Source organism: Aptenodytes patagonicus, chromosome 1 (assembly GCF_965638725.1).
Source record: "Aptenodytes patagonicus chromosome 1, bAptPat1.pri.cur, whole genome shotgun sequence".
Classification (NCBI taxonomy): domain Eukaryota; kingdom Metazoa; phylum Chordata; class Aves; order Sphenisciformes; family Spheniscidae; genus Aptenodytes; species Aptenodytes patagonicus.
The window spans coordinates 41,276,684-41,303,397 of record NC_134949.1 but is presented as its reverse complement, the minus strand read 5'-3'; the positions used below and the strand labels follow the sequence as shown (position 1 = coordinate 41,303,397).

At 42.5% G+C, this 26,714-nt stretch overlaps 1 long non-coding RNA gene across 1 annotated transcript; it reads left to right on the top strand.

The window, feature by feature from the left end:
* The first annotated feature begins 164 nt into the window (after nucleotides 1–164).
* LOC143157882 (uncharacterized) lies at nucleotides 165–26,321 on the top strand. The gene is made up of 2 exons (XR_012994865.1): nucleotides 165–270; nucleotides 22,611–26,321. It is a non-coding gene; the product is annotated as an uncharacterized LOC143157882 (long non-coding RNA).
* The last annotated feature ends 393 nt before the right edge of the window (nucleotides 26,322–26,714 follow it).

The following is a 26,714-nucleotide window of genomic DNA, read 5'->3' as shown; positions in this document are numbered from 1 at the left end:
GCCGCCCGCAGGGAACTCTCCTCCCCCCGCGCCCCGAGCCGCCGGGGCCGGGGTCGGGCTCCGCGCCCGGCCCCGGCAGCGCCCGAGCCATGCGCGCCCCGCGCCGCCGCGCAGGTCGGGCCGCCCCCGCGGGGCTCGCCCCGCACCGGGGGCGGCGGCACCGGACAGCGGCGCCGGGCCCGTCCTTCTCCTCGTCCTCCTGGCGGGGCCGGCTCCGGAGAGTCACTCCTCGCGGCTCCTCTCTTATTTTGTCTTTCCAGCCTCCTGCAGGTACAGAGCGCTCTCCCGGCTGGCTCGGGCAGAGGCGGCTATATATAGGCACCGGGGAGAGCCGAGGGAAGGGAAGGGATGGGAAGGGGGGAGAGGCGGGCAAGCCCCGCCGCCCCTCGGCTTCAGCGGCTGCTCCGGCTGCTGGCGGTGACGGCGGCGCCCCGGGGGAGCGGGCGGGGGCGGGAGGCGGGGGCGACGGGGGAGGCTTTTCTCCGGTGTGTCACAGGCGGCGGCTCTGGGGGAGGTCGCTGAGGCGGCGGCGGCGGGAGCCCCGGCCGGGGCGGGCGGCGGGCGAGAGCCGGGCTGCGCCGGGGACGGGGCGGCTGCTCGGCTGCAAAGCCTCCGAGCCGCAGGACTTCCCGGGATTACAGGCATGTGAGCGTGCTCTCCACATAAATATTGAACGTCGGTACTGTGTCGTATTTATAGAGACTTAATAAAGAGTCGCCGACTACACGTGTGGACGACAATAGCATTGTCATACTAACGTGGGGATGGAGCCGAAAAAAGGATAAATACTCCTACTTAAATCGATAGGATTAGTATGCCGAGAAAAATCGCTCCGTAAGTGTTGGCTGGGACTTTCAGAAATCCCCCTGCCGTTACTCTGCGGCCCCAGGACAGCCTTCTCACTCCTGCTCTCCCTCCTGCCCGTGCTGGACCCCGCTTCTCAGTTGGAAGGATTTAAGGATGTGTTAAATGCTGCCTGGGGTAATACACCAACCCGTGGCTTGAGTAGCCCTAGGAGTGAACCCCGGTCTGGAAAACGGAATTACTGAATCTGAGCCCACTTCTTCCACCTGCCCCCAAACCCCACCCCCAAACTTTTGCACATAGGGACTGCAGAAACACAGAATTAATATACACAGCAGGGATCTAGATCAATGTCTGAAAGCGTTCCTGTTCCCCTTATGTTGCTTGCATACTTCAGAAACTATCTCCGTTCATTTTCTTTTTTGAAGCTCTTTAGCTCCAATCTTGTAAGTAGTTACGTATGTGTTTATCCACGGCATTCAGTCCTGTGGAATCTACGGGAATATATGCTGTACGTCAAGTTATATGCATATATAACAATTTGCAGAATAAGGGCCTTATTTTCCATAGTGGGGAAGGGAAAAAAAAGAAGGTCCTACAGTTCTGTCATAGGCAAAGTAAATCTGCAGAGTTTCATGAAATGTGATACATTAGCCATTTTACAACCCAAAGGAATGCCTAATCTCTGTTTTCCCTGAATCTACTACATCTTCCAGAAATGTGATCTGACTTTGCATGCTGTTGCGGAATACAGTTTAAGTCTAAGGAATGCCAGTTTAAGTATAAGGGATTGACCAGCTTTCTTATGTATTCCTTATATTTCCTTATATATTTCTATATAAGGATTATATATAGGTCTGCTCTCCCTGGAAGGAATTGAGCCTTTGTTTTTATCTTGCAGCACAGTCTAATGAAGGCTTGTAATCTTAACTATTCTTAATTGTAAGTATGGTGATACACATGCTAATTGTGTTTGTATGTCCTAGGAGGACTAAGATTTTGCTCCCTAACTAGCATTCCCACATATTTACTGCGGCGTTATTTGGCTGCCCACCTGTTATAACAGGCCAAAGAACAGAAACATTTTATTATCTGAAAACAGCCTTCATTATTTGTCGACTGAAGTTTGAGGCAGAAAGGTAGAAAACTATTGCTATGTGATTTGGAAAAAAAGAAACAAACTGACACTGCAAAATAATATCCAAAGCTACAGGTTTAAAATGTCAGTTTCTATATGTTTCATTAAACACTTTAAAAGTGAGCACAAAAGAAGTGCCTGAGTGCTTTTAAGCTTTTGTATGCAGGCTGTCAGTATCAGGCATTAGTAAAATAGGCAGTGTTTCCCTCTATCGCTTTCTGCAATGGTTTTTAAGTTATGTTTGTTCCCATCAGCAGCGCAGGGGGACATTCAGGCAAAGATGTGCTTCAAGAAGTAGCCTGGAATACGGTGGAACAGTTTGAGCGTTATTTATAAATATTCTTGATTTTTGAACACATTTTTCATTAAATACAATTGAATAGTTACAAGTTTCACGGGCTAAGGTTTTTGTGAAGGCTTCTCAGAAAAGTGGTGAGTGCCAGGCAGTTGGGCTAACCAGCTCTGCCACTTTTAAAGAGGGATGTACAGCTGCACGTGACAGCACAGAAGCATCATTTTGGCCTTCTCAATACACAAATAACAAATAACATAACTCTCCGGGCTGAGATCTTCCAAAGCCGAGCTGAGGGAGTCAGTCACACAACTCAGCTTTGACAACGTTAGTCTATAAATTGAAGGGCCAGTATCGGATAGGTTATGTAAAAGATTTAAGGTGCACGCTAGTAAAAAGCCATGAGGCTAATTCCTTTTAAGCCAAGTTGAAATAGCACAGTCAAAATACTGGAGCAAGGCATGAGTGACGGGAGTTAAGGCTGTTTATATTCACCTCCAACTTTGGTCCCATTATTCAAACAACGCATCGAGAGGTTTGCAGCTCCCCCCGCCCCTCCTTGGGCTTCTTGTCAGTCTGGAGACTTACGATAAGAAGCTGCTGCTAGGTACAGTGTTAAATAGCTCATGTGCCTCAACTCATCTATCATTCTAAAACTGCACATTACTAGATTAACCTCTTCTTCATATTAGTAATGATGGGAATCTAAAAATGTAGCTTGACCAGATACAGGTCAAGGGAGGTATTAACTTATTAATTTGTTCTCAAATGCTACTCTCTGCAAGTAGTTCTGTGTACAGATTGTTATATATAGCCATTTTGATGAGAAATTACAAAGGCATGGGCCTCCCAAGAAACAATTTGTGTACATCTGTGAAAAATTCTTGTTTTTTCATTTGTCCACAGTTATAAGCGTACACATGGATTTCATGGGTAGTGCCTCTGAAGCTTGCAACTCCTTTGGTCTTTCTGCAAAGACTGTTGGAAAATACATCAGATCATGGATCTTTTTTTCAGCAAAATCCTGATAATGACTCCCAGTTGTTCAAAACTTCCCCTAGGCCATCAACATCTTGTATGCAATCACATTTTATGAGCTTATAGGATAGGGTTTCAGTTACTCATACAAAATAAAAGAGCGTGTCTCACCTTAACTGTATTGCTGTGGAGATGGCCCTCCCTAGGCAAGTATCAGAAGAAACATGGATAAACTTCAGACAGCACAGTTTCCAATTCTATACCAGCTTATACTGTGGCCAGCAAAGAGCTGATGAGGGACCCCCGTAAAGCTGTGGTTTGTGTTACGTTAAGATTGCACAGAAACACCTCTCGGTATTCACAGTGGTGCTTTACAGTCTTGGAAGAAAAGCTCTATAAATGAGCAACCTTATTGTATATCATGCAGCTGGGTACAGTTCATCCAAACAGGGGATCGGCACATTACAGCTTTCCGAGGCTGCCTAACCTTTTCAGCTTTTTAACCTGAGTGATCCATCCTTCATTCATCTGGGTATACCAAAAGTTTACAGACAGATTTTATCATACTGACCCCACTCATACAAAAAAATCCATGGTAAAGGGCTCAGAAAATGTCCTTCTGTGCAAAGCCCATAAACAACTGGAATTTATACAGGGAAGAATTACAGGGGAAAAAGACTGCGTCAGCCCACATCAGTCAGTGCTCCACTGACCCTTTCAGCCTCAGTCAGGCATCTCTGTGGTCATAGTTGGATTCTCCTTCCATACTTCAAAGTCAAGGATACCCATAGCTCTTAATCCCTTCTGTTTAAGTGCTAAAATGGACTACACTTCATAGCCTACTAACATGTTAGTCAAAACACATCAATAAGGGGACCTCCCAAAGTCTTATGAACTATTCACTTCCCACAGACCCACCTTCCGTGTGGCTGTTACTTACCACTGTCTGTGCGACCAAGTGGTGGATGACTGGGGTATGACTCTTTCCAAGCCACAACAGGTTGCCAGGGAAGCAAAGAGAAGATTAGCAGCCTATCATCTGTTGACTTTGCAAGTTACGACTAATTCCCCACTGCCTAACAGGGGACTGTTGTCCCCCTGAGGCTTGCAAGTGGGCCAAAGGGAGTGGATTGGGACAGTGGTCCTACCTTGGGGTAGGGTTTGGGTGGGTTTTTTTTTCCAGAAGACATTTTCAGTAGCACGTCAGGTTTAACATATGGCACTGGGGAATACACCTTCTGTTTAGTTTAAAAATTACTGCTAAGAAAAAATGCTAAGGAAAGGACTTTCTAATTAAAAGCCAAAACAGCCAGAACACTGGATTGTAAAACAAGCTGACACACCGTGATTTGTGCTGGCTTAAACATACCAAGAAAAGGAACTTTCCTTCCATCATTCTCCTCTGCTCCTTCAACCTCATCTCACCTGTATAAATGACCTTCTTTCTTACTTAAGTCCAGTGGCTTTAAGCACTATTTATGTTTAGTTTATAATTAGAGATGGCCAGATGACTAGATACGGCTTCGTCTTGGACAAGTTCTATTCTTTCTTCTATAAAGGAACAGACGTAAGAGGAAGGGGCACGGTGCTGCACTATGTTGTGGGTAAAGTCCTACCTAATGAGAAGCTGGAAGTTTACCGCAGGACAGACAGGCTCCCTAGTAATCTGGATCCTCTTCTCCTCCCTCCTTTCTCTCTCACCATCACCTCTTTTCAGTTGCTTTTCGAGTTGGAAGGAACATCTGAGGAGGCATCAATGGAGTGTCGCCGATGTACGACCAGGCCCCAGTGACCATCCACTGCTTCCCATTCACCCCGTGCTTTGAAATCGTACCATCGCCATCCTTTGCTATGGAATTGTCTTCCTTTTTATTTCAACCCTTTTAAAACTACTCAGTACTACCCTACTAAATCATAACATTTTTTACTCAAAAGCCAACATTTTCTATCTCAAGTTTTAGGATTAAAATGTCTGCTTTCATATGAGAATTAAATATTTTAAATTTCTAAATTAGGTGGCTGAGATGCATTATTTTCCCCAGATGTTCTGTTTTCATATTTATCCACATCTATTCAGCAACTGATTTTTCTTTTTCTCCCATTCATTTCTTTTTCCTCATTTCAGCTGCAATTTAGAAGTAAAACAAGTGTCCTCATTCTCCGCTAGCAAGTTTTAGTTAAAGTATATTTCAGTTTCTTTACAAAGGGTTTTTTTCTCAGTGTTTTTAAACACAGCTTCTTGAAGGTGTGGGTTTTTTTTTTTCCAAGCATGAGCCATTTCAATTCCACAAGTTCAATAATGCCATGTTGTTAGTAGTGGGGTGCAGAGCATAGCTGTAATACCATTTGTTTCTTTCACTGAATAATTACAGTTAAAACTGGCTAATTGGAATCAATTAGTGGTAAGAAGTTAGTCTCGGGGGAGAGCAAGAATTTGTGGAAACTCCAGATTGTGTTAGGAACCAACATTGCCACACCTAGATCGTGTCTTACCTGCTAGTTCAGCACCTTTTCACTGAAAAATACAAGGAGCATGATAGTGGGCAAGGCAAGGGTTTATTTCCATTAAAATTTATTTTAAAACACTTTTTTTTTTTAAATCTGTGGATAATCTCTTTCTCCATTTAACTCTACAATACATGCTCAGACTTCTGGTACTGGATGTCAATGCAGGCAGAGTTTAGCGTGTTTTGTGAAGCATTATAAACATCCCACGCTCTTTTGTTTCTTTCAATATCCCATTTCCCATTTTACAAGGAAAGAATATGGATGTTCCCTCGTGGGTCTCCTGATTTAGCTAAGCTAGACAGTGCCCCCTTATGCAAAAGCACTTGTCGTGCTTTACCATCACCTGCCTCAGGCCCATTTTTGTGTCCAGTAGACACTGTATGAGTATGTGAATGTGTTTAGTCAGCTCCACCATAACCAGTCAAACCCTCCCATGGACTCCCTGAGTTACTGTACGGATATACGCGCTGACCTTCACCTTCCCAATCAAAATACTTTAGGGATCTGTGACTTGCCAAATGTCCTGGATAAAGTATAAAATAGACAATTTTTGAAGAAATGTGGCCAAAATTTAACGGCTGCGGGAAAAATAGCCTGCAATAGTCCTTCAAGAAGAATGATCTGTAAAAACAGTAACAAACATCTACAACCAGAATCGCTGTGAAATTCTTCAGTCCAAATTCTGATTGATCCCAAACTTTCTGTGAATAAGGACTGCAAGGAAGAAGGTCAGCGTGTGCTTATGGTTGCCGTGTTTTTATAATTGATTCCAACAAAGCACTTTGGTACACGCTGAAACGTGGCTTTCTTTGGGCTAGCCTTTAAAATGGAGCAAGTGCTGAAGAGGAGTCCTAAACTGGGGGGGGATAAACTAGGAAAGGGTAGAGGAGGTCAGCTGAATGGACGGGAGTGCTTACCCTAGTGCTCGTCTTGGCTAACATTTGCCTGGGTTTGCTTTTACTGGGATCCTGAGGAATAGATGCTTTTACTTCCTCACGCAATGAATAATGTGAACCAATTGAATGAGGTCTTTGAATGTAGAATACCCGTTATTGATTTATTTTTTTTAATAGTAACTGTTTGCAGTGATACAACTATTCTGAATGCATCAGTAGCACTTAGATTTTAACCAATGTTTAAAATACATTAAAATATCCTTCCCAGTCATTCTAGATTCCAGTCTTTCAAGCTACGCATGGGTCACTTTTGATTTCCAGGGTGGTTGCAAAGTTGCAATTTCATTAAGCATCAAAATACATTACCAATACATCTGATCATTTGGTGGGTCCCAGAGCACGCTACCAGGTTTTCTGTAATACTGCTCACCTCACAGAAAAATACTTTAGAATCCCTTTAAGGATTTTTTTTGTTTCTTAATGCATTGGTACTATTTTAAGTTTGTCTTCGCAAGTAAACTCCTGCCCCCTATCGCCCTTAACAGTACTGATCCCATAGGCACACATTTCAGAAGAAATAAAAATACTGTAGCTAGTCTGGTTATAAAGGTCTAGAAATTACTCTGATGCAATTTATTTAATTATGTTGTAAGCTTCAGGTCAGCAGCCTACAGAACAGTCACAGCTGCTACTTTCTTGTTAGAAAAGCGTTAATCTGACCACTCACTTGTAACTTGGATCTCAAAAGGAATTTCCTGATTAAGATGTTTTTGGTGAGAATTCATACTCGTTATCGAAGTGGCAAGATTTAACCCCCGTTGGTATAAAATTCTTGATCACAGAACCATATTATTTCAAATAATTTGTTTATGAAATAAGACCAGAGCACACAACAGCAAAGGCATAAAAATTAAGCAATCAAAACATTCCAGTAGAAAACTCATTCACATCGCAGACGATAAATAATTCCTCATGTCGTATCTCTTACCAACATGACTAATAACTGAGAAGATTTCAGCTTTTAGTGCATTTGAATTCCTTTATTCCTTAGAGAAGAAAATTAATTAACTACATTTTGATCACAATTATCCTCCCTGAGATTCTGGAACTGTGATAAGTAGATGACCTATGTCTCGTTCATTCTTTTTAAAACTTAACTTTTGATGTGGGATGGGGGCAATGAACCATCTTTGCTGCTATATAGCTTTAAGGCTTTTCACAAAATAAAATTAAACCGACAATAAAGGAAGCATGCTCCTAATTAAAATAATATTGATTCAGCACAGTACAAAAAGGTATTTTGCCTTTGGTTTTCACTTTTTATTAGCCAAGTTGTCACTTTTCTCTTTAGTGCCACCTTGTGGGTCAGCCAGTTATAAAAGCACACCCATCTCCGGCTGCACTAAAAATAGTCAGGGTCTGGCATTCAGAGCATGACGGGGAAAGGGGACGTTGTGGGTTTGGGAGTTTAGGGTATCTTTTTAAGAAAAAAGCAATAATGTACGGAGAAAATGTTTGCTATACATTTATAATAGGTATGCAAGAAGACAGAACAATCTCTCTGGGATTGAAAGTAATGGGATCTACAGGAAAAAAAAATCAATGCTCATTTACAGGATAATCATCAAACTTATCTTGGAAAATGTAAGTGGCAAGCTCTGACTTGTGTGATTTTTGCCACAAGAAAAATGCTCCCGTACCTTAGTGCCATTAGTTTTGCAACAGCTTTCCATGAGAAGTAAAGCTAGATAATTGTAAACTCCCACTAATCCCACTTTCAGAAAAGATGAATGATCAGATGCAACATCATAGCATACTTGCCTGTGAAATTCAGGGTGGATTTGCACACAGCAGTCTGCTGATGATAAAGCACAGACATTCAAAAACGTATATAAAAAATTAAAAGTGTCAGGGGACATATGTACTGCAAAGGACGTTCGGATCAAGGCTTGGTTGGATCATGGTCACAATATGTGTTCTCTAATACAGCACTAATAACTCAGCTGTCCCCTGACCTTACAGAACTGAACAAACACATGCTCATACATTACTGGGAGGAGCTGTGGACAGTGGAATTATGTTCGGTTTGTCTTCTTGAAAGGAGCAGAGAACACGTTTCCAATGTTTCTAATTTTTAAAGAGCCCTTTTTGTTACTTTTATTAACCCTTTTTGTTGCTTTTCTTAATGCGATCAACTTAGGAAGCTTTGAGAAAGAAGGTTTTGTACATTATAAGCCCCCAAACAAAACATCTTCATTTTATTCCACATACACATTAAAAGCAACAAACCACTTTAAGCTTGCAAATTCTGTATTTTAGCTAGCCAGCTCCTTTGCATTATCCCTTACTAAATACAGACTTACAAAGGAAAATAAGTCATCCCTGAAAATCTCTTAAACTAAATCAAGTAGTCTTATATCAGGTAGTCTTGCTGGTAAAGAGAAGGGTCATTTTAAATGGTAGCTCTTGGGTTTTACTGAAATTAGATTTCATCCTTAAGACATATGACTAGAACAGGTGAGAAAGAATATAAGACAGTGGAAAAACGCAGTTTCCCATGATCAGATATAGCTATTATTTACATGTGAAGAGACTAGAGAGCTGCACAGGAGCACATGCCACAGCAGACACTGAAGTTCAGCAAGGTTCAGTGAAATTTCCCGAGGATGAAGAGCCCAGCAAACTGTACATATAGAGTAGGTAGGTGTCCAGCAGTTTCTCTGAGTCTTAGTTAAGTTCAAACACAATGAGTTCAGCTCAAGCAAACAGAATAGAGTAGGAAGGATAGTCCAACAGACAGGTCACTAGCCTGGACTGCAAACAACTCAGCAACTGACTTCCCAGTACAGCCACAGCCTTCTTCCATAGCCCCTGTATTCCTGTACCCCTTTGCTAGCTTTATCCCTCCAAACAGTGGAAAAGCCTTTGAGGAAAAGAGCTATTAATGACTGTATGGTGTTTGGATGCTACACCCCATGGAAATACTGAGATAGCAACGGCTGGCACAGCCGATCGCGTTCCAAGTTTTGCTGTGAGCTGAGCAGCCACCCACTGCAAAACACTGATGGGCAAATACTTCTCTATTGAGAAGACAGGAGGGGGAAAAAGTAGTTGCAATAAGGTTGAGTGAAGAATGACACACAACTAGTGAGAGAGCTTTCACCCTGTGCTCACATCTCAGCAGTTGCTCAGGGTAGAGCTGTCTCTGCATGACTCCACCATACATCAGTTACTCTTAACACTCTTTCCCCACTTTTTCCCACCCAAACCTTCACATAGACCAAATTATGATCAGTTACCAGGCACTTCTACATATTTACCAGCACCAGAAGACAGGCACTAGCAATCTGCCTCTCTGAAAGTTGCACTTACTGGACTGAGGAATGACCACATGCTTAAAAATGGGCTTTTGATACTTGTTTGGGGTTTTTTTTGTTTTGGTTTGTTTTGGTTGGTTGGTTGTGTTTTGGGGTTTTTTTTGGTTGTTTTTTTTTTTTACACTCTTGAAATCCTGAAATGCTGCAAAAGTGTCAGATGAAGTTTAAGTGGGGAGAGTGAGTGTAACGGCATAAAACAAATACCCTAAAGAAAAAAGTAACAGGATACCCAGGACTGCAACCATTGTTTGTACAGAAGGTCCTTGTGTTATTTTTTGGGAAGTACTTAACAGAACTGAGTTCCATTTTCTACAAGGGGTTTTTAGCCTCTGCAGCATTGGAAACAACATACATGCACCACAAGCTCTGCTTCTGCCAGGCCTAGCCTCCTCCCAAACACATCAAGCGTGAGGCCCCCCCAGCCCCAGCTGGTCGGCAGTCTGACCACCTCACCGGCAGCTACACTCACCGCTAGCCAGGTCCCACGAGTCAGACAGTGACAGAGTCCAGACCCCAGTTTTGCCGGGATGTGACCATCTTGCCTGCCCCACTCTCAGACAGACATTTGCTCATGTACCTCCAGTCCTGAAGAAGCTGCTTAACTTGCTTTTGAAAAGTTACGTACATAAGTAATTTCACATGGTTTTATTTGAAATGCAAGTTCTCCAGATCCCAGGAAATTCCAATTTTAACACTATATGCATATGCAGATGGCAAACAATTTTCCTAGACTGCAGGATAGAGAAGACTAGCAGTGTCACCCTGCTTCAGTAAACACCAGAGCCTTGCCTTTGCAGTATTTTCAGTTACACTGAATGGTAAGTATCTGTATATCTAGCATAGCATCACCTGGAAGAGCTGTGATCCAGCTGGGTTGAAGGGGTTTAGCTGCTTTAAACACCGTGCTGTTCAGACTGCTCCGACAAGGTTTTCAGCAAGATCACCTGTGTGAGACCAAGTGCCACACAGGTGCCATACAGTGCTGCCATTAGAGGTAGCCTCAGGGTCTCTGCGCAGCACGGACCTGTGCTGCGCAGCTGAATTCCACCAGGAATTCTGCTGCAGGCAGCAGAAGCCTGCTCTGAGCAGCAGAGGCCTGTTGCACATGCTTACAATGAAGTTAAGCATCCCCATCGCATGCCGCTCTCTTCAACCATGAGAGCCAGTCCCCACAGATAACGAACAGCTCAAAGTCACACCCTGTAGATGCAAGGGGTTGCAAACTCAGCTACGAGCCCCTACCTTAACTTCAGACACTCTAGCCCAACCCATTCAGGTGGGAGCAGAGATAGCCAGAGATGCTCTTTGCTGCCAGCTCTAGAACAAGCAATAGCAGATCATCCTTCTCTATCTCTCCCTCCTCCTTTGCAGCTTCCTAGCTCCCTGCTTGTCGGTTTTCCTCTCCACATCATTGTTTTTTCCACCACTCCTGTCAGCCTGCATCTCTGAAGCCTCTCCAGGGCAGCTTGCAGCCTTACCACCTGCTGCCCCATGATGCCCAGGCAGCCGTCTCTTACAGCAGCTGGTTCAAATCTGCAGCTTGATCTCAGCTAGGGGAGGTAATTAAGCCATTCATTAACCCTCCTTGAGGTGTGGGCAGGCAGAATGGATTCACCCCATCCTAGTAACTGAGGGCAGGTAGTAGCATCTGTAGGTTATCATCCTGCATATGGACCAGCACTGAGGAGCCCAGGTGCCACTGGGCTTTACAGACACGTCTTTATCAACAGCAGAAGGAAGGTTAAATCTAGGTGAGATTTTGGCAGGAGTGTGCTCTTTTCATGAATATTCTTTTGTCCTCCCCTCATCCCCAAAGCTGATGCTTTTTGCTTCAACCACTTCATCCTGCTTTAACTCCCCTGCCAATCCCCAGATGTCTCACCTCAGTTTTAGTCTCCATTCCTCAGGCTCCTCATCACAGCATCAATCTCCTGGAACACCTTGGTGCTGAAAATCATGACGTGACATTTACAAATAAGATTTTTATATGAGATTTCCAGTAAGGTCTCAGATCTCACCATGAGGGCCTAACAGTCTTTGTACAGCTAAAATTTAGTAAAGCAAAATTTTTTTCTGTAGTTTTGATTCTGAAATGCATCAGAGCAGAGGACAGTTTAAATATAGGCAGAAAACATTGCTCAGTTGTAAAGCCTCTCAGAATTAACTTTCTCAAAAAATGTTTTTAAGGCTGACAAATCATGTGTAAGGTCTTTTCCCAAAGGAGAATTTTTCCTGGATTCATTTAGTAGTTGAAGGTTGTGTCATATGTCACTGGAAAGGTAATTTTTCCTAGTTTATGAAAAATGCCTTGAATTTGACTTTGCTGTCACAGGGGAATAATGATATCTATACAGGTAATAAACTGGCACACAGAGATTGTTGTTGGTAGCTTTGCAAGAAGTATACAATTTTATAGAGGATGATAGGAAGTAACAGGGTGAATTAATATCAAATATACAATTTATTTATATCATGTCTACCTGATTTGGGTTTCCAGCATTTTTAATATTCTTTTAAATATTAGTAGTTAAAGCATAACAAACACAAGATCATTTTAGAGGAGCTAATGTACAGCTCTGTAAACTCACTAAGCGATGGCTATTAATGTTCTCTTTTGTCTTCCAGACAGAAAATCAAAACTATTTAAATTAAAGGATGCATATAAAATCAATGTATGTTGATAAGGTGTGCACATTAACGATAATGTTTGCAAACATTCTTTGTAACTTGTGTATATAATCTTCTCTTTCTGGATAGATGGCCACATTATCTGGCATCATCAAGCACTCCTTAAATTAATTTTTTCCTTTGTTTTCTTTAAATTATTAATTTTTAAGCCTGTATAGTAGAAGTCTAGGATAGGCTATAGCAGCACAGGTGTTACGGTGGCACAACCACATGTGCATTCAGATGAGTGGGATATACCTATACAGCCTGTTTGGCCCAGGCTGAGGCTGGTAGCTGAGGAAGCCTCCTGGTTCGTGGTGCTGAGCCCAAATTTGGACACAGGCAGGCTCTGCAGCTGGGGCCGGCCAGCCCTGGCCCCGCTGCCAGGCAGCGACCGCTGCCCGCTCCTGCCTCCCAGCTGAGACCCCCACCTGCCCAGAGGCTGCTTCCCCCCGGCAGTGCCCCAGGGGAGTCAATCACAACCATGGGGCCAATCGCCAAATGGTTGGAGCATAGGGTGGCAAGCCAGGCCCCCAGAGCTTTGCTGGAGGCAGCCATTCATGTGCTGCGCAAGTCCCATGGCAAAAGCACCGGAGATCTCATTTCCCAAGCTGGTTTGACTCCAGGGTGAGGGGAGCCAAGCGTAGGTTGCTGACGGGGTGGAAAACAGGCAAGCAAGAGCACAAACATAGGCTGAGACTATGATCAAACGTGCAAAGTAGGCTTAGCTTTAGCTTAGGAAGTAATTATCAAAATCCTATGTGATGTACTTAACACGCAGCTTTGGCTCATGACAGCTGCAGTAGAGATTTGACAATCTAAAAAGAAGCAAGAATAAACTGGTGATTATTTTTTTTTATTATCTATCCATTCAGCATGTCCACACTTGCACCCACATTGTCTAATTAAAACTAGTTAGAGAATTATCCACGTAACCGCTATTCATTTCACGTGGAGTGATCTAGCTAAACCTAGTAGCTAGTAAACCTAGCTCTGTAACCCTCAGCCTTAATATTTATCATATTTAGCTGTGGTCTGTCCAGGTGTAAAATTCCACGCACACTAACTTGCAACCAGTTCAGAGGCCAGAGACTTTCAATGCAGAACATTTGTCCCTAGGTCCCCTGCTATCACAAACATCAGGGAAGGGATGAAAATAGAGTGAGATGGCCTTTTGCCCACTGGTAAGTCATTGAATCAGAAGAAATCTTAAATATCTTGGGAAACCAGCTTGACAGAATCAAAAGAGAGGACATGCAAGGCATCGTCGCTCAAGAAAAGGAGCTCTGTGGCCTGCGGGGAATGGCACCGCAGGATGTAATTACCAGGGGTGTACACAGAAGGGTGCAAGGACTGCGGTAGCTCCCCAGAGCAGGAACATCTCAGCAGGTTTTGTGGAGGGCTCCAGCCAAAACATGTAGAAGCTAAACACACCAGATAACCTTATTTACATGAAGAACCTGTTTTTTCAGCTTCTGCATGGGCTGAAGCCCCTTTTTCTCCAAAGGAAATGTTTCCCAATTAAAAACTATCAGAATGGATCTCCTGAAAAGCTTTCTTCATATGAATAATTCCACCTTAAGAAAACCATGAAAGATCTATTTATCTGTGGTCATACGTTGGCAACCATTACTGGAAATATCTGAAACACGATATACATTTTTTGGTGAGATACGCAGAAACAAAGACCCGTGCTCCAATGTCATCACTAAAGCTTAAGAAATTTATTTCTGGGGTAACCAGGAATGCTCCGTTGTCTCCCAAACTTGAGCCCAGACACACCAGCAAAATACCGGATCTCACTTTCAAAGGTGCCACTTTAAAAGAGACCGTTTGACAGGGACGTTGAATCAGCCTTTCTCTCCTTGGCAAGGTGCCTAATGAGGTACAGAAAAAAGGGATACACCTGTTTAGAAGCCAGCTGAGCCAAAAGGCTTTTTACAGAAAGAGAAGGGGATGCTCAGTAAGAATGAGAACCTGAATCATTGTTGTCAGGAGCTTGACTGGGTGCCAGGAACAGGGGCACAATGGGAAAGTAGCAGCCGCATAATCAATGCCACATCCAAGGCATACCACAGACTGCGGTTTATTTTATTGTTATCTTCTTGTACTACCTCCCCAAACTGAGGATAAATATAGTAATCATCATCTAAAAGAGTATTTTACCCAGTGCCAAATATTGAAAAAAAATTCATGCAAATGGCTTCTTGCTCAAAAAAAATTAATTAAGGAAATTATGTAAAAAATATATTTTCAAGGAGAATATGCTCAGAACGATGAAAACAAAGCATCCTTTTGGACAGATTCTGTTGACAATAATCCTGAACACCACAGTTCCTAGCTGATGTAAGGCTTGTCACTTGTCACCCATATTAGGTTGCAGATTTGTCCATCGTGTTAATATGTATTCCTATGGCAGATGAAAAGTTCGAAATCAATTTGAGCTTTGCCAATGGCTCCAAAATGAACAGTCATGCACAGAACTTCATATAATGACATTTAAAGTGTGCACAGATGCACCCATCTCACATACACTTTAAATCTTGTATTTCAAAAGGAATTGAGCAAAAGTAGGAACAATTTCATACATTTTCCCAAGACTGCTGCAGGAAATAGCGGACAGTTTAAAGTGAAAACAAAATTATTGTATGTCTTTCTTCACAAACCAGGAAATTATTCACATTACATGACACCATGATGCTCTCTATGGGCAAAGCAAAATTGTTGTAGTGATAATTGTATTTAACATTCAATTACAATTTGTGTGCTTCTTACTCTGAGTAGAAAGTATAAATTTTTCTGAATATCTGAGTGGGTTATCCATTTCCATTAATTTTCTAATTTTATCTGTCAAATATCCTGTCCAATTTCCTTAACTTTTTAATAAGACTGTGCATGAAAATACCTCTCACTGGAAGTTGCTTCTGGAGGATGCTATAATAAATGCTTGTCAGGTATATTATATGAAGAAGCCTTTGTTTATTTCTCCAGGTAAACTGACACAATTAGGATACTATAAATTAGAATGTAATTCATGTCCTCTGTTTCCTGAGGTCCTCTGAAGGAGCTGAACACTGTGTAACTCATTACTTCCCCCTAAACATGGCATCTGCTATTTTTTTCTGAAGCGAGCTATTATACGTTGACTATCGAAAAATATTTTACAGGACAAGAATTTTCCCCTCAATAGGGTTAAACCTTTTTAGCCTTTGGTAATGGTCTTTTCTAAAGGATAATTAATGTGTGATCAGCAACTGCTCTGAGGAAACTGTTTTTAACGTATAACCAAATTGCATAAAATACCCTTTATCTTTGTGAGCAGGTTTCTCATCAGTGCATGTTTCGTTAGCTGTCAGCACCCTGGACATGTCAGCTGGCCACAGATCATCCTTTGGAAAGGGCTATCTGAAGCATTTAAGATGGAGAACTTCTCAACTGAGCTGGTTTTGAAATCCAAAATAGTGATTAGGCAACTCATAGATTTCCGTAGTAATGAGGCACAAAGTGCCAGAAACTGGGCTGAAGAACCCTTGAGTGGTAGAAGGGACAAGTGACACTAATTAAGAAGCCTTTCTGCGTAGCTACTTGGTCCAAAACTTTGTGGGGTGGAGGAGACTCACTGTAAACTGATCGTTGTCACGTCACCCTGGGAATTAGTTTTGTAGGCTTGGTCTGGTTATAGGAGGGCAAGCGTGAATCATGCAGTTGAACTCACTGAACTACACAAGTAATTCACCCGGCTCAGTGTTTGGTCAATGAGGAGCAAAGATCAAAACTGTCCTCAGCACAACTGACTCCCAGGTCGGGTGTTTGGAAAAAGGACGACGTCCTATGGAGCACAACCTGGCTCGTTCATCTGGGCTACCAAAGCTTCACGTGCCTCTGACAGACTGACAAAGTATGGGGACTTACTCTTTGCTTTGCTTTTGTGACTCCAATCCACAGAGCTGGAAGAAAATTGCTAGTAAGTTTCTTTTACTTTTCAGAAGAGAAGTCTATGTAATTATGTTGGTATCCTTGAAAAATAATACTTCAGTGTTTTGCATAGTTCTGAAACTATTTCAGAAATCCGAGGTTTTGAGCCAATTCCTATATTGGACTTTTACAACACCCACACCCGCCTACCCTTTTCTCTGCTTGATACAGTGGCTGCAAAGCAGTGTAGGAAGATAGAAACAACCACTATTTACTTTGCTTACTCTTAATTGATTTTTTCCTCCTCCTTTATTCTCTCTCTCCTTCAAATGAGTCTTTTATGATTCTAGGATATGATAAGCCACTTTTACAACTTTAAACCATCTCACTACTTCATTCTTTTTTTTCCCCTTTGTAATATATATTACACAAGTAATGTACATCACAGAATATTAGGCAGTTCTCTGTTTCTTTGCTAGGTTTAAGAATGATATACTTTTTCAATTTATTTTCAATAAAAAATGACAGCTTTATTTGTTTTTTACTACGTAAAGTGAATGATAATGGTTCACCAGCTGATTTATTTATTTCTGTTCTTTCCACGCTATGCTACGTTGCTCGTAAAATATTAGTCTGGTTTAGCTTGGAAGAACTATATACTTGACTATAACAAGTCCTCTGCTTTTGAAATTTTAAAATATATAAATAAAGAAGTGTAATGTCTGGGAGAATAAACTCTTACAAAAGGCTTAAATCTATACAGGGTTATCCTAACTATTCCTTACAGATCTCTAAGAGTAAGGATGCAGAGAAAGGGATGCTCTACAGGACTGCCAGGATTACAGAGAGGTTGCTCATGTTTCTTCAGATCGGTAGACACGATTAAAAGGAGCTAAACTGTTTCTTTTACTCTTAAGAAATGGTTTAGAATTTTCTCTGTAAATGCCTTAATTTCAATTAAAATGATCTAAAAGGTTTTAGTCATTAAAGAAAAAAATGTATAAAATCTATAAAACAACTCCATTTATACTGTATGGGCTGAGAGAAGAGGGCGTGAGGAGACTGAGGAGGGACATTACAATTACTTGTCAAAAACTCTTCCTGCACAGTTATGTTTCTTCTCATATGACAAGACCAACGTTACTTCTCTTCAACAGCTCTTTCAGAAGAGGTGTTGATATCAAAGGAGGTAAGACAACTGTACTAAGGTCAAAACCATAGATTTGTCATGATACTGCTACTGTCAGCTTAGCAATGTTGTCATCTCTGTGCCCATGGGATTCTGGCCTGGGTACCCAAAAGGGGATTTAAGTGCAGCCTACGTGCTTAAACTCAAAACTGTGATGCTAAAAGCTTCGCTAAAACAGGTATCTTCCAAAAAAAATTCAGATCCATATCTCCAAAAATAAATGATAACATAACACTCTCTCCTTGCGTATGGAGATGTGGCTTTGAATCCCTTGGGAAGAAAGGAGGGTTGACCCTCTGTTTCCCACATCTTGGCTGGAGGCTCTACTCACTGGGCCATAAAATGCAGAGGAGTCCTTCTGGTTTTAGGAAAAATAATGATTGAAAGCCGTGTGATGTAAGATACGTGCCATTTGGACTCCCCTGTCCTCCACATTTCCTTACTAGTTAACTCCACATTCTGACCTATTTCTCAAGAGGTCTTCTGTAGATTTTGAGGTTTTAGCCTTTTTATAGTAGAGTAGCCTGAGCATCTATCCAGAGCATTTGTGTACATAGGTATTTGCAAAAAGGCAGGTATTAACTGTTACTTACTAGATTCATGGCAATTTCAAGTCATATGATAATACTTTTTCCTTACCTGTTTTCTACTTACCACTAAGTGGTTACACATAAATTTTTGTCAATTCCTTAGCACTTACATGAATTAAAAGTGGTGAGCAGTGCTGATCCCTGTTTACCAGCAAAGTTTTCATGTCTTCCCCTCACCCAGCTGACAATATGTGGTTCAGTTTAAAAATGTGAAGAGGGCTCTCGGCTCAGTACTGGGTGTAAAGAATAGTCTGAACAACAAACTCATGCTCAGATATCTCAAACATTTATTTTCAGGCTTAAATGGAAATTATGACTAAACACTTAAAATCAGTCTCAAATGTGTAAATAAAGCACAGGGATTACTCTGTAAGTATGAGGTCATGGCAATACTCTTTCAGTGATGATATAAACATCGTTCATGTGATGTGATAACATACAAAAAAGTATTTTATTAGAAGCAAGGTATGATCTGAAAACCGTACCTGTCACTGAAGCATCATGTGTCACTGCTTAAAGTACGTTTTCTAGCTTAAAAAGTAACTTTTTAGAACTTCTGCCATAAAGGCTCCACATTCACATCCCACATGTTGACAACTGTCAGCTCAAATCTGCTGAAGTCCCAAAGAAAAGCTATCTTCTACTAATGGGCAATCCTGCAAAGTGGATCTGTGAGCAGAAAGCTGGCTCCATGCATCTGACTTCATGCATCACCAGCAATAAGCGCGCTGCAGCCTGGACTCGGGCAGTTTCCCTGCTGACGAAGCACAAACCGGAGAGAACCTGGCTCATGCTTCCACGGTAATGATGGTTCTTCAGCAGTAACAGATGGAAAAAGTAGCAAACATATATTTTAGTCAGAAGTCATCATTTATGACTGAATACACAAGGGAAGAAGGTCAATTGGTTACATTATCCCCTTTGTTCAAAGTGACCTTTCACAGTTGAGGCAAAGCATTTCAAGACTAGCTAGAGCATTCAGATACCTCTAAGCCTGCTTTTTCAGGTAAGGGCTTCTGCTAGAAAACCCAGAGCTATGCCGTGGGAGGCAGGACTGCCAAGAACAGGGATGGAGGTAAGGGGCAGGCTAGGGCTACATGACAGCAGCCGACAGCCATGGCTGGATGCCTCCAGGTCCTTCCTCCCCAGCGCGGACTTACAGGGGCTTTCCTCGCTGCAAGTGGCTGCTCCTCTCCTGAAGTCTCAGCAATGCACTTAGGGCAGCTGAAGCTTTGGATCCAGACCTGTCACAGGATCTGTGATGTGCTGAGCCTGGCAGGACTGAGTGGTACAGCTGGTGACCAGAAAGACACATACCGGTAGTTGCTGAAAATTTTTTAGGATGCCATCGTCTTTTTTGTTGTGATGCAAAAAGACCTGCCTGTGAGAGGAGAGCAAACTCCACAGGTTTTGGTTTCCTCTGCTGTCATTTTCTTCAGTCAACAAACTGATTTAAACCAAGCATGGATCTGAGGTAAAGAGCCCCAACAGTCTGATTCTCATAAATGTTTAAAGACACTTTGTACCACTCTGTCAGCTTAAAAGGGCCTTGTAGACTTAGTAAACTATTTTTGCATTCACTGTAATGCTTCTGATATTACTTATATGGAGTAAAGCAGCATTCATATAAATAAGAGTCAAGACCTAGAATGCAGTCTTTCAAAATTTCTACAGAGAGAAAGCAGAAGTACTTAACAATGATCCCATCCCACAGCTATGCAATTACCTTACCGCTTACTATAAAAAATGCTACCATAGTTGTAGCAGTAATTAGTAAGTCCAAGTAAAGTATATTAGCATGAAGAGTCATTAGTATGTGTGTCTGGTGCAAAGGTTGGCTTGAGTTTGGCTTCATCTTTAGTCAGTTTAAAGATTATAGGATTTTCACCTACATTAATTTTTAAGTAAGAAGCAGTAAACAATGGTGAAAGCTGTAAAATTACCCGATCTTTTTCAATAAAGGTACCGCACATTCTGGGAGAAGTAAATCCCTAGGTACAACCCTATTTTGTGCTTCCAGCTTTTGAGGATGTGTCCTCTGCACTGGGAACACAGAGATTTTTTTGCTGGGAACAGCAGGAAAACCTCGATCAGCCATTGTCGACAGTAAGTCAATGGTATGGTTTGACTGGTAAGATTCTCACAAAAACATTGGCTGTCAGTCAAGAAATATATCCTAGAAACTGTGTTAGCAAAAATCCTTCTTCACCACCACAGGCTTGATTCCTTCAGGGACATGGTATGAGATGGGATATATGAGGAGGGGGATACAAGAGGAGTGCAAATTTGGCACATATCCCTTTCAGGTCTCCTTTACATTCCCAAAACAGAGTAAGGACTTCAGGGAGTATTTACAAGAGCTGCCAATGCTGTTCTCCCTCCATGGCCTTTGCAGATCTTGCTGAGAGGGAGGTAACCCCCCCGCTGCTCCCCAAAAGACTGGTGCCCTCTCTGACCTGCCCCCTGGAGCAGCCTGTTTCACCCACAGACCTTGAGCAGGAGCTGGGGATCATTAGCCTTGGCAGGCTCACGATGGCTGCCACGAGTTCCCCGTAATGTGAGCAAATCCCAGAGCACAGAATGAAGAGACCAGAGAATCAGACTTGAGATCCAAATTCCAGTCATGCTCCCAGCCCAAATTAACCATAGCGGCCACTGCACGGATGTAATAATTGAAGAACAGGCTGCATAAATATAAAGGTGTGTGATTTTTATATTTGCCATTTTAAAAGCCAGTGACAGTCAGACAGCGAGGAAAATGCTGCATTTCATGAGTCATCAGCCCCCTTTATGAGATACATTTTGGACTGTATATCACTGTATTGTGAGGGAAAGTATTTCAATAAGATTAATTAGCTGATGTTTGTAAAACATTTTGAATCTGGGAAGCACCGTATAAATGTGAACTATTATTATTGTTATTTATTATAAGGGAGATGCAAATCCTCTCTAAATGTTGACTAAAGCCTTGCAATTTTTATGATCACAACTTTGTCGAAAGGATTTTTATCTTCCCAGCAGCAATGTGCTCCCAAAGATGTTGAGCCTTAAATCAACAGCTGTTGTACCTCAAGCAAGTTATGAATTTTCCTTGATTTACAGCAGCTGTGGGGTTTTTATTTTTCTTTTTAGGGATGGGGTGGGAGGGAAGTGTGTGCTTTTGCAAATATGTAACATAAGGCCAAGAGTTCCTCAGAGGAAAACCACATCCACCCCTATTGAGGCTGTTAAAGCCACGTTCAGGCACTCGGCGAATGACCTGGTTTTCAACACACAGAGGAGGTAACAATTCCCACTGAACACGCCAGGAGCTGCTCTGGGAGCACGCACCCTTACCAACATCACCTATTTGCTTGTCTAGGTCTGGCTGCAGGATCCTCCATTTAGATACCAGCTAGGTTGGTTTTTGTTTGGTTTTGTCTGTTTGTAGCTCCCTGTTTGTTTGCTTTAAATCCTCATCCATCATACAGTGAGAGCTGTGCAAATACCGAGGGAGCTTGAGTTATTCAATGGGGTCCCTGAAGGGGAAAGGGAGCTCCCTCAGAGCTTCCCTGGAGCCCTGCTAATTATCCCACATCATAAGAATTCCTAAGGGAAACCCTAAGGGAAGTTGTCAGCAGCATTTTTATACCCTTTTAACCTGATGCAGACACCAACACATGTGTGAGCCAAGCACAGATTACCTTGGGCTTGAATACGAACAGGATTAGGACCCTCCTTCTTTCAGCTTCCCCTTCAGAGTGTCAGCATGAGCAATATGTTGATTGGAAACTGAGGCCAGTTATGTGAATGAAAGCTATTCTCTCCAGCAGTGCTATTGAAAACGCACCTGGGAGAAGCAGAGGATGAAATTTGTGGTATTCATCCATCAAGATCACTTGGAGAGGAGTTCTGGGAAGCCCTGACTCTCCTGTAGCCGAGGGGAGTGTTGCACATTTTCCATATGCATGCATACAGGCTACCCTTGCAATTATGCACTTTGATCAGGAAAGTTTGAAAACACTGGCTCTTTACACACCTGCAGTGTGGCATTGTTTTCGAGGGAAGAAGGTGTGTATCGCACATGTTCTTTTCTATCCTGGCTGGTATTCTGCACAACAAACATTTCTGGCCAGCAGTTCACTTTAAGGACATCAGCAGAGAACTTGCCCAGATTATTGCTGTAACAGGTTTGCTCACTGAGAGGGCCACATCTGTTCCAAAAGCCAGCCAATTCCACCATCTTATCAGTGAAATATGTATTTTTCTCCTTTTAGGACATCCAATGTTGGGAGCATGTGCACAGCTCCCCCTTCCTCTGCCTGCCTTCACAACACATGGGTCCACCAAGAGTTCCAGCTCTCACTAAGGGAATCCTCTGCAGAGGGGAGGTCACCTCGATCCTGACCCAAAGCTCCATGAATCCTAATAAGGCCCCTGCCCACGACTGAGTGCAAGTTACAGTTACCTACTTACGTACCAGCAAGTTATTGAAACAATTGTTTTGGGCCAAACCCCGCCAATTTCTTCATATGGATGACTCCAACTCAGCGGACGGTGAAGTGCAGTTGTAGGGTAGGGCAGAAGAGGATTGAAGACCTGCTGGTTTTTAAATAAGACTCTATGACTATGTGGAGCAACCAGCCATTCCCCATGGGAGAAAAGAAGGTGGCAATAAGAGATACAGGAGTCTTATGGACATCCTACTTGCTTCTCCCACCCCACAGTACAACCTCCTCATCCACAGAGACCTCCTCTACAAGTTCTTGGATTTGGCCCATAAATAGGACTTCAAAGCATGCATACAATAAATGTGGACTTCAAAATTGTGTTGCTTTATTTATTTTGCTTGCATACTGTAGCACTGGTATTTCAGGACAGATATTTTTTTTTTGCCAAAAAATAGGCATCTTTTAATTAAATCCTGCACTAAATCATGACATTTGTACTCCAGGGCTGTCAAATATTTCATTAAAAAAATCAACCTAAAGTAAATACTTACATTAAAAATGTTGTATTTTTTTCTTAGCTCCAGTTTGTGTCTACAGCCATGCTGAAAGACATGAACATTTCTCTCTGACGCATATTTGGCTGAGAGGGTAATATTTTGCTCTAAGTGTTTTCCACTAAACATTGTGACAAAGTTATGTTGATGTTGCATGGCAATTTGATGTTTAAACCGAAATTTAAAAACTGCTTGTACATGCATAACTTTATGATTCACTAGATTGTGCCATGAAAGCCCCTGTATCTCAGTATTCTGTTGAATCCACAGCTACCTGAAATTTGTAGACATTGCTATCCTTGCAAAAGAATCAGCCATTAAACTGGGATGATTGGAGAACTATTTCTGGGCTTTAGAGAGATTAACCAGACTTTACTTCCTACTATTGAAAATGCTTCTGCAACACGCTGTGCACTGGCAACTGAATAACAGATTGACAGGCGTAAGAAATTGCCATGTCCCCTCAGATGTTCATTGGATTTTTACAAGTAGATGAGCCCCCAGAAAGCTGCTGGGTACTGCTGTCTTGGAGCAGTTACTGTGAGTACCAGGAAAGAGTGTTAACCAAGCAATCTGTGTATCGGCTGTGGGAGCTCCAAGGCAATGGAGACACTCCAACATGTCTTAAGGGTGTGCAGTTCCCATCCTGCAAACCCAGCTGTGCAGGATAGGGGAAGAGGCAGGGAAGAACCGAGCCACTGCTTCATTCCTCTCCATCCCCCTTATGCCAGTCAAGCTTATGGTAGTTTAAGGGATGGGGATGAGTTTGGTAGAATTGAAACCTCACCTCTGAAGCTAAACTCGTCTTACACCATCAGATATTCTGTATTTAATACAGTCATGCAGTGACTGGAAGAAAGGTTTGCTGCGCTGGATGGGCATGCATGGCTTATTTATTTGTGAAGACAGCCTGCCTCATTGAATCCAGCCTTGTCAGAGGTGCACTGAATGAGTCCTTGTACCATCAGCGCACATCGCTCCTCTTTCCTTGGTACACACTTCGTACATCTCAGTATGGACTTGCAGGTGGAAGAATACAAGCAAGAGTTACAATAACATCTTTTAAAATGGTATTTAAATTATTCTAAAAATACCTGTGCTGAACATAAACAGCATCTGCACATGATGTGTTGTGTGGTCAAATTTTTTATCAATCTGCTGTGCCACAGAGAATTCTTAGCCTGAAGGAACCAGCTCTTTTCTCAAAGAGCTTGTGTGACTCTGAGCTGAGGCTCTGGCCCAAATCAGGATGACCCTTGCATGTAATACTCCCTAATTGGTTGCTTCCCATTAAGCCTGGGCTTGCAATTTGATTTCTTGCATTCACAGACAGGGACCCCAGCAGCCTGCTTAGATCATACCTGCCTGAGTAGTCCCTCTTTTCCTCGTTACCTCTGACCTCCAGCATCAGCACCAATACCTGATTTGAGCACCCAGGAACGGAAGAGGGAAGGAAGAGCAGGGAAAAGTCCTTGTGCTTAACCTCTTTCTCCTGGACCTTAGCAGGGGTTGGGAGCACACGGCGCACAAGGAGTGGCTGGCAGCTGGGTTTATGCAATCTTAAGAAGAGACTGCTAAAGAGGAATCTTCTTGCTGTCTTCAGCTACCTAACAGAAGTGTACAGAGAAGGCAGAGACAGACTCTTCCCAAAGATAGGATGAGAGGCAAGGGTACAAGTTGCAACGCAGGAAATTCCAATTAGAAACTAGGAGAAAAAAATTCACCCTGAGGGCAGTCAAGCATTGGACCAGTTTGACCGGAGAGGATATAGCATCTTCGTGAACAGAGATGCTCAAAATTTGACTGGACAAGATCCTGAGCAATCTGATTTCAATGGACCTTCTGCGAGCCAGGGCTTGGACCAGATGACCTCCAGAAGTCCCTTCCTCACTCTGCCATTCTGCAGTTCCAGGATTAGCAGTGGTTTTGCTGCAGCAAACAGCAGTTTCTTAATGCCTTTCTCGTATTTCAATTCAGAAGTGAACCTAACCACCCTGTTGCACTCTGACCTCCAAGGGCACTGAGGTAAGGGGTGATGTCACGTGTGCTGGGGAGCTTTAATGATTTATATGTTTCAAGCCTCAGAGCTGAGTTCTCACCCAGGTTAAATATCTGGTGAGGATGCACCTCAGCAAGCACCCTGAGCTCATGCTGATAATGGTTTGCATGCATTTGTTCTATAGCTAGCTATCTATCAAAAGACTTATGTGGTAATTTAATGGTTTATGGCAAGTGGCTGACAGTAAATGAAGCAAGCAAAACCCGCCAAATATTCTGCTAGGCAGTAACAGGGAAGAGTTACCAGGGTCTTGTGTGTCATTATCTCCCCCGCTGATCCTTTGGAGGTTCTTTCTGCCATTTCTGTCTCCATAGCACAAACATTGTCCTCTTCCTACTATTCACTCCGTTAGATACCACTGCACTGTCACAGCACTTGACTATAACAAAATTAGGAAAGCAACCTTGTTCCTGTGAATGTCGCGGTGCTAGTACAGCCTCCTCCTGCTTAGAAAATTGACCTTACTTCCTATTCTTGTGATCTTAAAGTCAGCAAAGCATGCAGAGGCAAGTCATTGTTTCCTTTCAGTGACATACCGCTGGAACAAAAGACCAAGCATTTGTTCCTCATAGGAAATGCACCTATCCATGATGAAATAAATAGCAATTTACTCAATAGATTACATGGATTAATGGGAAACCTCAAAACAAATGTAAGTGGTCCTGGTATCTAGAAATCACATTGCCTTTGGCTACTTCAAATCAATGAGCATCAATTGAAAAACATGCAAATATCACTTAAGTAAATTCATCCTTCTCCACTAAAAACTGTTAAGCACAAGAACAATGAATATCACTGGACGACTAAATTTTGAATGCTGAGTACATTTTGTACTAATTGTAGTATTTTATTTTATCATCAACTGAAGGAAAACTGTCAGCGTTCTCAATAACTGTGTACACAATAAATGCCTGAGAGATTGTTGCCATGAGTATTATCTGTCAAGCAAATATCAGTGCCTCAATTATTGTTTTCTTTCAGCAAATATAGAATCAACCCACAAAAAGTGATGGTGGAAGAGCGCTGGCACCTTTACAGCTCTGTAACTCTGCCAGGGAATGATTTAGCCACATACCCAGATAGCGTGAATCAACACAGCTCCATTGACTTCTTCAGAATTAACCCGCTTTAGACCATCTGAAGACCTGGCCCATGGAAATCACCAGTAGGTCTTCCAGCCACACACCAGTGCAGGGGTGTCCGCTGCAGTCTTAGCATTCCAGCCTCTCTCAGGCTTAGCCCAGGTCTTCCTCCATCTGATGCTTTCCAGGCAGTGCCAGGACTGATAGTAAATCTCAGCATTCATGTAGAAAAAAA